This window comes from Thalassophryne amazonica, chromosome 13, assembly GCF_902500255.1.
Source record: "Thalassophryne amazonica chromosome 13, fThaAma1.1, whole genome shotgun sequence".
In the NCBI taxonomy this organism is placed as follows: Eukaryota; Metazoa; Chordata; class Actinopteri; order Batrachoidiformes; family Batrachoididae; genus Thalassophryne; species Thalassophryne amazonica.
Genome location: NC_047115.1, coordinates 25790136 through 25802266, shown reverse-complemented (window position 1 = coordinate 25802266; position 12131 = coordinate 25790136). Strand labels below are relative to the sequence as shown.

Genomic DNA, 12131 nt, shown 5'->3' with positions numbered 1-12131 from the left:
CGTCTTCTATCCTCGAGCCTGCCCACACGTCACCATTGTGGATTGACTGTTATCAGATACTGAGATTGTTTGTATATTCGTTGTGCACCTTCACAACATTAAATTGTTACTTTTTGGCTCATCTATTGACCGTTCATTTGCGCCCCCTGTTGTGGGTCCGTGTCACTACACTTTCACAACAGGCAGAGTCGAATGTCGGGCCGGACCCGACCGCGGGGGGTCGCGACAGGAAAAACACCTCCGTTGGAAACTTTGATGGGCAAGTTGGAACATGCCCAAGCTGTTAAACAATTTCTCAGTTACTCACTTGTTGAAAGCCATCAAAAGCCGCCTGAATTTTACAAATGGTTTTCAACACAGAGGTGTTTTTCCTGTCGCCGCGCACACAGATTCACCGAGTCGTCACGGAAACGACTCGGCGAATTTGCGCACACGTCTTTCATTACAAAATGTCCTTAAACAGTGGAATGTCCACATAAAGTCCTCATGCCGGCCTCTTCTGAATCTTCTCTGTTCTCTCATGACATCCTGGGTGAATTAAGCCTTAAATTAGGATGTTTTCAGGTCGAAACAGGCCGACGACGGCACCTGGAAGCGCTGTGCGACGTCCCACTCCGTGGGAAGTCCTTACAGCGACAGAAACACCCCATAATCTCTCAGCCGTTAAACTTTTCACTGAAAACCAGCTAACTTTCTCAAATAGTGTCCACTTGGATATTCCTCACAGGTCCAGAAAAAATTTTGATAAAGCAACGCGCGCCGTCTCAAGCACCGTGTGAAACAAAGGAATTCAGCCGAGAGGGCTGGACCACATCTCACTCAAGGCCTGCCCACAGGGAAATGACGTCACCGACGCGTGAAAAAACTCACGCATGCACACGAGGGTTCAAGCACGATTGGTGTAATCGCACGTCATTCAAATCCATATAGTTAAAAAAAATAAATAAAAGTGTCGGCATCTAATAGACCTCGTATACATACATACACATATACACACACACATACATACACATACATATATATATAAATAAAGGTTTTTCAAACAATGCTTTCCTTGACCTTTGACCACACTACTTGAAAATCTTGAAAATCACCTCTACGTCTACATTTTCATCCAAGTAATAGTCACACCAGGTTTGAAGGAAATCCGGTCAACTCTTTTTGAGTCATCTTCTCCACAGAAACACACAGACACACTGGTGAAAACAATACACTGATCTCTCTCTCTCTAATCCACAGGTAATAAAACTGCAATAAAAGTTAAGGCTCCTAAATCTGTGAGGTGCAGACTGCTGAGGGAAGGCAGCATAAAATGATAGAATGCCATCAACAATATTTCTCCAGTTCGGGATCATTACTGTAACACAGCCACACACGGTGTGCAGCCAGTACATTCTGAGTGTCGATCCCAAGCCCGGATAAATGAGGAGGATAGAAGGAGGCGGGACATCCACTAATTTTCTCAAATCTCAGCCACGTGGCGTATACAGTACATCCCGAGTGCCTGTCAGAAGTATTCCTCTCTGGTTTTGTACTTATTTTATTTCTATAACTACAATTAGTGGGGGTTAAATTTTGCTCTATGTAGAATGACAATAAATGCCCTTTATCACCTTCATTAGAAAAACTATTTAAAATGCTGTTATATAAGCCATAAATTTGTAAGAAGTGCATCTGTTCAAGGTTGCAAATGTTCCTCCTGCTTTGTCAAACCCCTTTGTCACAGCAAGAGCACATGTATATTATTTAAAACACAATTCTTTTGAAGCCTATCAAAGACAATGTGCACTGTAAAAAAATAAAAAAGTTAAAAAAATTAAAAAGCAACTGTTTGAATGGCAGGACATTAAGCAGATCATTTTAGGTTAACAAGTTAATATTGTAAATACTATAATCTGATCAACTCAATCTCATTTTCAATTAACGTACTGTATCAGAACTTTGCTGAATACAATTTTTTCTTATTTATACTGGTTTGTATTGCAAATGACTTGCATTTATTTTATTCATTCATTTTCATGAATGTTTGAAGGTCCCCAGTGTTGTTAAAGTGGTACTACAGGTTATCCACAAGTCAAATGGTTCATGGATCAATTCCTGACTGCTGAACCCCAAATTGTTCCTGGTCCCCACCAGCAAATGTAAAAGAGAGAGAGAGAGAGAGAGAGAGAGAGAGAGAGAAAACATAATAATGATCAAATTTAACTTCATTTGTCATCTTTGCTGACACATAACTAAGAGTTTAACAAATTTATGTTTTAAGTACACTGAAGTTGATACTGAACTTGAAACACATTTTAATGACTGGAATGAAGATGTGCACTTGCGCTCACACACAATGTCATTTTTAAAATCTGTTTATATATTATTTTGAGAGTATACTGCGTAAATTGCAATACGCTGCTCCCACTACTCCCTCCCTGTAATTTATTGTTTAATGTTTGAGATTGTCCTTGTGTATTTATTTGGTGTTTTGTACTTATCGTAATTAGTGTAAGTCATTTTGAGTCATTGCACATGCTACTGCAAATGTGCACTTTGTTGAATTGCGTAGTTTATTTTCTATGTTGCATCTCAGTACTGGAGAAACATTGTTTCGCTTCACGGTGTACTGTATACTATGGCACATGGTTGAAATAAATAAAACTACTTGAGCTGACAGTTGTAATTTAATTTGAATCATAACTGTAAATTTGCGAACTGGAGAAGGAAGGATTTTCATACAAGAAAACACACCAAATCTAGGCTACAGTCTTCCATGTGCCTTCTGGCAAACCAGAGCTGAAATTGAACACTATTTTGAATAAATTCTTCCCTGTGCCACTCCAGCTGTGTAACTGACAATACAACAAACAAAAAGTTGTAGAGATTGTCCAGATCACAGCCACAGAAGCGTATGACTACTTTGGCACTGTCTGGTTGTCTTGGAGGCTTTCCTCACGTGTCTCCTTCTTGAATAATTACTCAGCTTTTGATAACTGCTTACTCAAGGTAATTTTTCCTTGGAGTCCTCCTACAGTTTGTGTTTCTGAATGGCTGAGGGAAATAAAATGACTTGAAAATGTTCACGTATCTATTCTATCCATCTAAAGTAAACAGGGTGTAAAATTCATTTGCATTTGTGATTATATTTAGTTTGTCCAATTATGTGTGATATTTTTTGTTAAACTCTTTGAATTAAAGCTGTACATCTTGATTGTTTTAATTCAACTCTATTGGTGTGGCTGTACAAAGGCAAAATTGCAATAACTGTATCACTGTCCAAATACTTATGGACCTCACTGTATGATATGGAGCGGTTATGTATTGGGTTGAGGATGTGCAGAGGTAGTGTGGATGCACAGGGAGTCATCTACATATGTCATTGTGATGGACGAGGAAGCAGCACGGATCGAACGACCTTTAGTTTAGACAGTCCCAGCGGTGGGTTGGGACGGGTTCTGTCACATCCACTGACTAATGGCTGCTTTGAATGAGAGTGCACTCGTGCAGTCACAAGGACAAGGCTGTAATAATGGCCATAAGAGATTTTGTCTGTTAATCAATGTTAAACGAAGGGAATCGATGGGAAGTGTGCATACATTTCCCCGTGTGTCTAAAAAGACAAAGGAAGAGATCAAGCTATGGACCTAACAGGACAACTTTGAGTTGTAGTTGCACCCCAGTGCTGTTTTGTGTTCTGCGCATGTCCTATCCGCAAGGAATCTTGGTCTTTTGAGTACGGCAACTACTTGCATGTGACGCGTGCAACCTACCGGACACCACAGAAGCAGAGGTAAACAAGCATGGGGAAATCCAGACGCGGCAGCACAGCACCACACTTTTGAAGCGAGAAAGAAACCGAGTACTTCATTAGTATTGTGAAAGACATAAATATCATGTCGTTTATTGACGGTAGAAAGTACAGAGATAGCGACATTTATAAGAAGGTGGCCGAAAAGTTACGCGAAGCAGGATTTGCATGAACGCCAGACTAAATCAAGCACCGGTGGAAGACGTGCATCACTGTTTAGATGGGGATATTCCAAATGATACCAATGACTATGTATACAGCAGTAACTCTGTCTGCTTAACCATGTAAACGGGTTATTCCTAATGATTCAGAAACCGGAATATTGACCTTATCCCGAATATTAACAGCATGTAAATGTAGCCACTGACACTGTCCAGAAACACTGTAGGTAGGTAAGTGGATGGCTGACTGCGTTAACCCATTGCATCTAAAATGTGTAAGCCATAACTCAAAGTGCTTTTATCTTATAACTTGCCTAAAAAAAGCACATAATGAGGTTGAACTGTTTAGTCTGTGGTGAACTTCGGTACACCAGATCAATAGAAGAAGCTACTTTGTTGTATCTACACAACATTACGCAAACAACTGCAGAATTCTTAGTAAATTCTAATGGGCTATGGAAAATTAAGAACATTTGGGGATGAATGTGCATGTTGGGTGCCTGCCATCTTTGAATGTGTGTGCTCACCTGGCTATACGTCTTCTGCTAACAAGTTAAGCTAGCAAATGTAGAAGAAACACAATGTCCACTACACAGACAAATACCGGATGAAATATATATAACATAAGAGGAAATTAAAACCAGAATTACAGAATGGATAGAATGTGTGGCTCGGGATGATACAAAATGTTTTTAATCACTGCAGCAAATTAATGATGGCAAACTCAAAACATGGCTCTGGAACACCTTTTGGACATTCTACGAGATTGTTTAATTTTGTTTGCATGTTTGACAATTCTTTGTTGTACTGTGTTCAAGGGTCAAGGGTCAAGGTTTCTTTATTGTCCCCTTGGGGCAATTTGTTTGCAGCAGTAATTACAGACTCAAACAAACACAACAGTACAACTAAAACATTTACAAATGTGCATTGAGACAGCGAATAGCATTTGGAATCAGGGACTTTTTAAACCTGTTAGTTCTACACTGAGGGACAACATAACGATGACCAGATGGGAGCAATGAAAACCCATGCCAAAGAGGATGAGAAGGGTCAGCTATAATAGCCTTAGCTTTTTTTAAGACATCTGACCTTAAAAATTTCATTAAGATCATTAAGTGAGCCTCTGGTGATTTTACAGCACACCTTCACAATGTCCATAAGACGATTTCGCTGCTTGAAACAATAAAACCAACAAATGTAAGAAAAGGTTAAAACAGATTCGATAAAACATGAATAAAATATTTTCATAAAGGAAGTGTCCACTTGAAAGTTCCGAAGCTTCCGTAAAAAATACATGCGCTGGTTGTTTTTTTTACAAACTGCATCCACTTGGGGCTCAAAGCATAGTTTATCATCAATGATGGTCCCCAAGTATTTGTACTCTTGGACCCGCTCTACACACTGGTCATTTATGAGACCTGGAGGGAGAACAGAAAGTGACCTGCCAAAATTAATAACCATTTCTTTGGTTTTGGTCACATTGATATCTAAAAAGGAGGTCAATAGAGGTCCAGTCAATAAAATCTGATAAAATAGGACCATGCTCGAGGTCTTCCCGATTTAAAAGTGACACAATGACAGAGTCGTCAGCAAATTTAACAATGTGATGATTGATGTATTTACTCTGACAGTCACTGGTGTATAAAACAAATAAAAGAGGAGACAGAACACATCCCTGTGGTGCTCCGGTGGAGGAGAAAAGAACATCTGACAGCTGCCCATTCACCCTAACGTGCTGGGATCATCCAGTTAAAAAGTCCAGAAGCCAGCTAACAGTGCGTGGTTCAAAGTCCAAAAGATTCATTAGTGTTTCTTCCAACACATGAGGCTGAATGCAGTTAAATGCAGAGGAAAAAAAAATTCTATAAAAAGTAAACCAACCAAAGATTTTGCTCCCTCCAAGTGCTTGAAAACCATATGTAAAAGTACCCCAGTGGCATCATCAACACCTCTACTCAAAGGTTTTCATCACTAATGAGGTAAGTGCCACAGGTCGGAAATCATTCAGTTCCTTTGGGGATTTATTTTTTGGAATGGGAATAATTGATTCCTTCCACAGACGAGGTACACAATGTAACTGTAGAGACAACTGGAAGATATAAGTGAAAGTCTCTGCCAATTGCTCAGCACAGTTCTTCAAAAGCCTACCTCCAATGCCATCTGAGCCAGGACTTTTCCGCTCATTAATTGAACAGAAGGCTTTCCTCACAGCCTCTGTATCAATTATTACAGTGGGAGGACCGAGAGTAACATCTTTAAAGACAGAAACCTCCTTACTAAAATCATGAACATCAAATCTGTTGTAAAACACATTAAGGTCATTGGAGAGGTCCAAATCAGTTTTCTCATTAAGTGAGACAGTGTCCTTTACTGATGACATTCCCATCATATTTTTCACACCTTCCCATGCAGGTCGAGCATTTCCATGACTCAGTAATGTTTCAACCTTATTTTTATAAGAGAACCTTGCAAGTTTAAGCTCTTTTTAACTTGCTTCCTTAACTCATTGTACTGCTGAGTATCTCCTTGATTATAAGCAATGTTCCTCTGATTAATAAAGGCCTTGACAGATTTAGAAACCCATGGTTTATTATTAGCAAACACTGAAATGGATTTCTTAGGTATAAGCATGTCTTGACAAAACGAAATGTAACTTGATACTATTTCAGTTAATTTGTTTAAATCCATGCAAGTAATTATAAACACATCCCAGTCAGTGCATGCGAAGCATTCCTGCAGTGCCAGCATCGAGTCTTCCGACCAGGCCAGAACCAATCTTCGCTCCGGCTTGTTCCCCCTCAGGACAGTTTTGTATGTCAGAACAAGGTAAACAGTGCTGTGATCAGACGAGCCGATGGGAGCCCTCGAAAGCGATTTATACAGTCCTTTCACGGTTCCAAAGCAAAGATCAAGACATTTGGAATGTCGAGTCGGGCAAGTGACATATTAAAAAAAGTGTCCAAGTGCTTTCCCCGGTTTACAATGGTTAAAATCCCTCATTAAAAGAATAGGAGCATCTGGTACAAGCCCTGGGTTCGCCGCACAGACTTTGTTAGCATCTGTGTGGCTATATCTGCATTCGCTTTGGGGTGTATATAAACCACAGATACAAAAATCTGGGGGAATTCTCTTGGAAGATAAAAGGGACGTAATGATACGGTTAGCAGTTCTATGTCTGATGTGCATAAGGACCTTCGAATGATTGCAGTTTTGCACCAGCACTTATTAATGTACAAACATAGCCCCCCACCAAGTGACTTGCCGGTCACAGTGGGTTCTCTGTCAAGACATAAAGGCGTTCCAAAGCCCTCAATGTCCAAGTCTGCCTGGGAGTCATGCTTTTTGAGCCACGTCTCTGTGAAAGCAAGGATGCAAGCGTCCTTATATTCTTTTAGGAACCGCACGTTGGCTTGTAATTCATCCACTTTATTTCGAAGTGACTGTACATTCGCCTACATTATAAACAGAAGAGGAATCCGCTGATGACCAAGTCTTTTCAGTCTTTGTCGTACACCGCCGCGTCACCCTCTTTTCCTCCATAACCCTGGGTGCCTCGCTGTCCAGCCGGCCCCTGGAGTGGAAGCATGCGGGCGGAGGATCTCCTGGGGGAAAGACACGTCTGGAACCACAGAACCAAGTTTGGTATTACTGTGGAGAAGAAGGAATTGCCTCGAGTACTGCAGTGGCTCCCCCTTCACCGAGAGACGGGTCAACAGGTGACAGAGCAGTGTCCATAAGAGGAAAAGGCCCACTACTCGGTAAGCCATTATCCAGGTAAGATTAGACAGATTAGAACGTCCCAGTGTTCTCAAAAGTTCACAGAAAGTCTACAAACACTCAAACAAAACTCAGCCTCTCACACTACTGCTGCATGTTGCCAGAGCCAGCGCCATCTGGTGGTCAGGTGGCCATCTGGTGGTTCACCATTGTTTGTATGACCTGTGCAGTTGGTCACCACTTTGAGTCTGGTCTGTTTGAGGTTTTTTCCTCAAAAACACCTGAGGGAATTTTTCCTTACCGCTGTTGCCTATCTGCTTGCTCAGGGAGGTTGGTAAGACTAGACCTTATCCTCATGAAGCACCATGGGGTGGTTTGGTGCTATATAAATAAGCTGAATTGAACGTTTCAAAACTTTTGCAACACCAGTATTTTGGAGCATTGAGTATGTATTAAAAGAAAGACATCAAATGTGAAATGGAGCCACATTACACCAATACCTGTTTTGAAACAAATGATATAGAAAAAAATGAATGTTTACAAGTTCAATGTTATGCCTATTTCACGTGGTGAAAGATGAAACGTACCATTCAACGAGGCAAATTTGTTATATATGTGCAGTGTATTTGAGGTTTGGGTATAGTCTGTTTCTGAGTAAGGTAAAAGTCACAAGAAATGTAACAACTTACTTTCCACAGACACTAAAGAAATGAAATTAATAAATAAAGTAACTTAACATGAATTTCTAGTTTTGCAAGACAGTGGATTATATTGTCTTAATATGAGGACACAACAGAACCTGTTTGACAGGTTTCCACCTGAAGATGAAAACATGCCATCTGAGGTGCAGAAATGCATACAATCATCACTTACAAAAAACTTAAGACAATTTTTTGAATTATTCTGCTGCAAAAACACACCTCATTTTGAAAGTTTCTTATCTCAGCCATCAGTAATCCTTTGTTACTTTGTTAAATTTCCTACACTTATTGCTTGAAAGATGTAGTCACTGTCACACATACATTTTTGTTGCAGTTAAGGGCCCCTTCACACATAATACGAATAAGTACAATCAGGGCAAATCACAGCAGAACAGCTTGTATGAGCGAACCATGGAATGTGTGCATGCACGATCCCGCTGCGACGGTGTCGTGCGAGCAGGAACACAGTGCAAGCAGGTGGGACATGGTGCACCACATCGTGCCACTGATGTGGAGAAAAATAAAATAAAAACCAACGTCTAAATAGTGAATATCACTGGGTTGATTTAAATAATAAATAAAAGGGGACGCAATACAGAACCCTGCGGTTAAATAACCCTGGTTAAATAAAAAATAAATGCCACTCACGGGATTCAAACCTGTAAGCTCTGATTACCAGATGGAAACTTTACCACTGCTCTACAATCACTGTCTTATAACAGGAGCGTGAAATGGCTAAAATCAACAAGCAGATAAACATTTTTTTAAAGAGAAAAAAGTGCCATGATAACTGACCAGACAGCATTTGTTGCGGCTTATTTCTGTTGATACGTGACTGAAAGTGGTGTATTTGTCGCACTGTTGGCTTGTCATGTGGTCCTGCGGTGCGCTGCTCACAGGACACGTGTGTCTTGTCAGACAGACATGACATTCAGATCGCCTGCTGCATGTCCACATGAACTGACGCAGATTACAACAGCAGCCGCTGTGAGCAGACATGACCCTCCCCCCCATCCGTTCAGCGCCCAGACCAACGTCTCTCTGTGTTATGTGGTCATTAATTTTCGTTATGTAATTGCATATGTAGGTACTGTCATAATTATTTATATAACTGTCCTGGCGGTGGTTTCTGTGTTTTTAATGTGTGAATTGAGCCACCATCCAGTTGTCACTGTGCTGCGATCAGCTGACAGACCCCTCCCCATGCTGTGTGCGCTAAGACCTGGTTGTTCGGCTGCCATGTGATCAGATCTACACATACATATAAGCATATTATGCAAGTGTGCCCCCATCCCTGGGCTCCGGCACACCACATGGTGGAGGGAACGCGGGGGGGGAACAACGCACACATGCACCACGTGTGTGGCTTTTTGCATCTCCACAGTCGTTGGGCACCAGTGTTGGGCACGTTACTTTGAAAAAGTAATTAGTTATAGTTACTAGTTACTTCTCCCAAAAAGTAACTGAGTTACTAACTGAGTTACTCCACTATAAAAGTAACTAGTTACCACTAAAAGTAACTATTGCGTTACTCGCCTCTTAGCCCCCCCCCTTCTCAGAGTGTGTTTCATAAGCCAGATGCATAGAGAGCAGGACAGCAAAGACAAGTACATTCACAGAGCTTTGCATTTATTGCAACTCAACGCAAACTATAGACAACGGATGGACATACAGTTCTCAAAATATGTTTTTAAAAAGAAAAGTACACAATTTAACAGAGGCTCATTTAAACTGAATTGAAAATGTATATGGATTTGTTAAATCCAACTTAAAGTCCAAAACATGCATTCATTCATCTTGCATGTATGCAATCATTTATCCAACCAGCCAACCCAGTCGTCTCACCAACAGCAAAGACCTGCACAAAGGTTTTCATTTACTGCAACTCTAACTTACCAGAATTAGTACACAACTATAGCCAACAGATGGACATAAAGTGCTTCAATTTTGTTTCTTAAAGAAAGTAAATAGCTTAACAGGAGTGCTTTTTAAATTGAACTGAAAATGTTCATGCATTTGTTAAATCCAACTCTAAACATGCATGCATTCCTCTCTCCATCCATCCACCCAACCCAGTCATCTCAACATTTTAGCCCTTAAACCAGTGGTTGTATCGTAGGAGAAGCAGCTTCTCAAATTTGAGGTCAGAGAGTCTGTTCCTCTTTGGGGTGAAGACCAGCTTCCCCAGGCTAAACAGTCTCTCCACTGGAGCACTGGATGGAGTGGCAGCATTATACTTCAGGGAAATTCTCTTTATAAGAGGAAATCCATGAAGTGAGTCCATCCCTTGGGCTCCTGATTTCAAATAATCTGCGACTTGACTTTCCGCAGTAGCAGAAGTGTCGTCCTCATCATCAAAGGAGAAGAACGCATCCTCAACAGTTGAGCTGGTACATGTGGGTGTGGTGGTGCTTGTACCTTTTTGCTGGTCTTCATTTCTTAGACTTGCATGACATACCGCCAGCAGCTCTGCTTTGGCCTTGTCCTTTCTTTCTTGTGTTCGCAGCCAACGTAACTTGAACCTGGGCAGAGTCACAGCAGCCAGGAGAGCACTGTCGCTCTCCAGCACCTCTGTAAATCTTGTTTTTATCGCCTGAAATGACATAAAGCAAAGTACATATGACTGACTGACTCTATACAAACACACACACACACACATTATGAGTACTATACTCTATATTATTCATTTTCACAACGTATGGATGTATTAGACAGAAATGTAGTTCTTACCTCGACAATTGCCTCTGGAAGGTCCACAAGTATTTGGAGTCCACTCTTCAGCTCAAGGGTTTTCATCATCAAGGTCTCCAGGGTAGGTAGCAGCATGCCGTGGTAGCAGTTGTCCTCTCCCTGGAGGATATCTAGGGCGACTGTCAGCGGCTTCATCGCAATGCAATATTCCTTCAGGAGCTGATGCTCTTTTTCTGTGATTGCTTTCAAGCCGAACTTGGATGAGATGGTGTTGAGATCGACTATGGGAATCTCACAGATCCTAGCTAAGGCTTCATAAAAAGAATTCCATCTGGTACTGCAAGGCACTATCAGCTTCTTTGCAACCACATCCTCTACAGTCTCTGCAGCCACTGTGGAACGGCTGGCCTTATTCCACAAGGCTGTGCATTTTGCAGTTGCACTCCTGTAAACTGCCTTCTCTGGTCTGGAGAGAATCCACTTCTCAATGTCAGAACAAGACACAAGGTTCAGTGTGTATGATGCACACCTGTAGTGTGGTGGTAAATTAATCATATCGTCATCCTCATCAACACGGCTTTGCAAGACATCATTCATGTCAACAAAAGTCACCTCATCATCTTCCTCATCCCCAGAGTCATCCTCCTCGACTGACTGATACCTCTTAAAAGCCTTAATGAAATTTGAGCCATTGTCAGTGACAGTTGCTGTTATTTTGTGCGAAATGCCATATGACGAGTGGATGTTGTCAAGCTCTGTGGCGATACTCTCGTGTGTATGACGGCCCTTAAACCGTCGGCATGCCAGGGCAGCTTTTTTTCGTTCCATGTTTGTTGGTGGATGTATCCAGTGTGCAGTTACGCCAAGGTAGCTTTTATTGTGTGCAGTCCATATGTCTGCAGTAGTTGCCAAATATTCCAGCTGTTCAAATTCTTTGAGCTCAGCATTCATTTTAACATATTCGGCATCAATGTATTTCAAAAATGTCTTTCTACAAGGCGGGCCGACGCCTCCTTTTCTTGGTATTTTCCCTATCAGAGCCCTGAAGGAGTCTGACTCCACTGTTGA

General features: G+C 41.3%; 1 protein-coding gene across 1 annotated transcript in view; it reads right to left on the bottom strand.

The window, feature by feature from the left end:
• chrm3a (cholinergic receptor, muscarinic 3a) overlaps positions 1-12131 on the bottom strand; it is a 306968-nt gene that overhangs the window by 238532 nt on the left and 56305 nt on the right. The window lies entirely within an intron of this gene.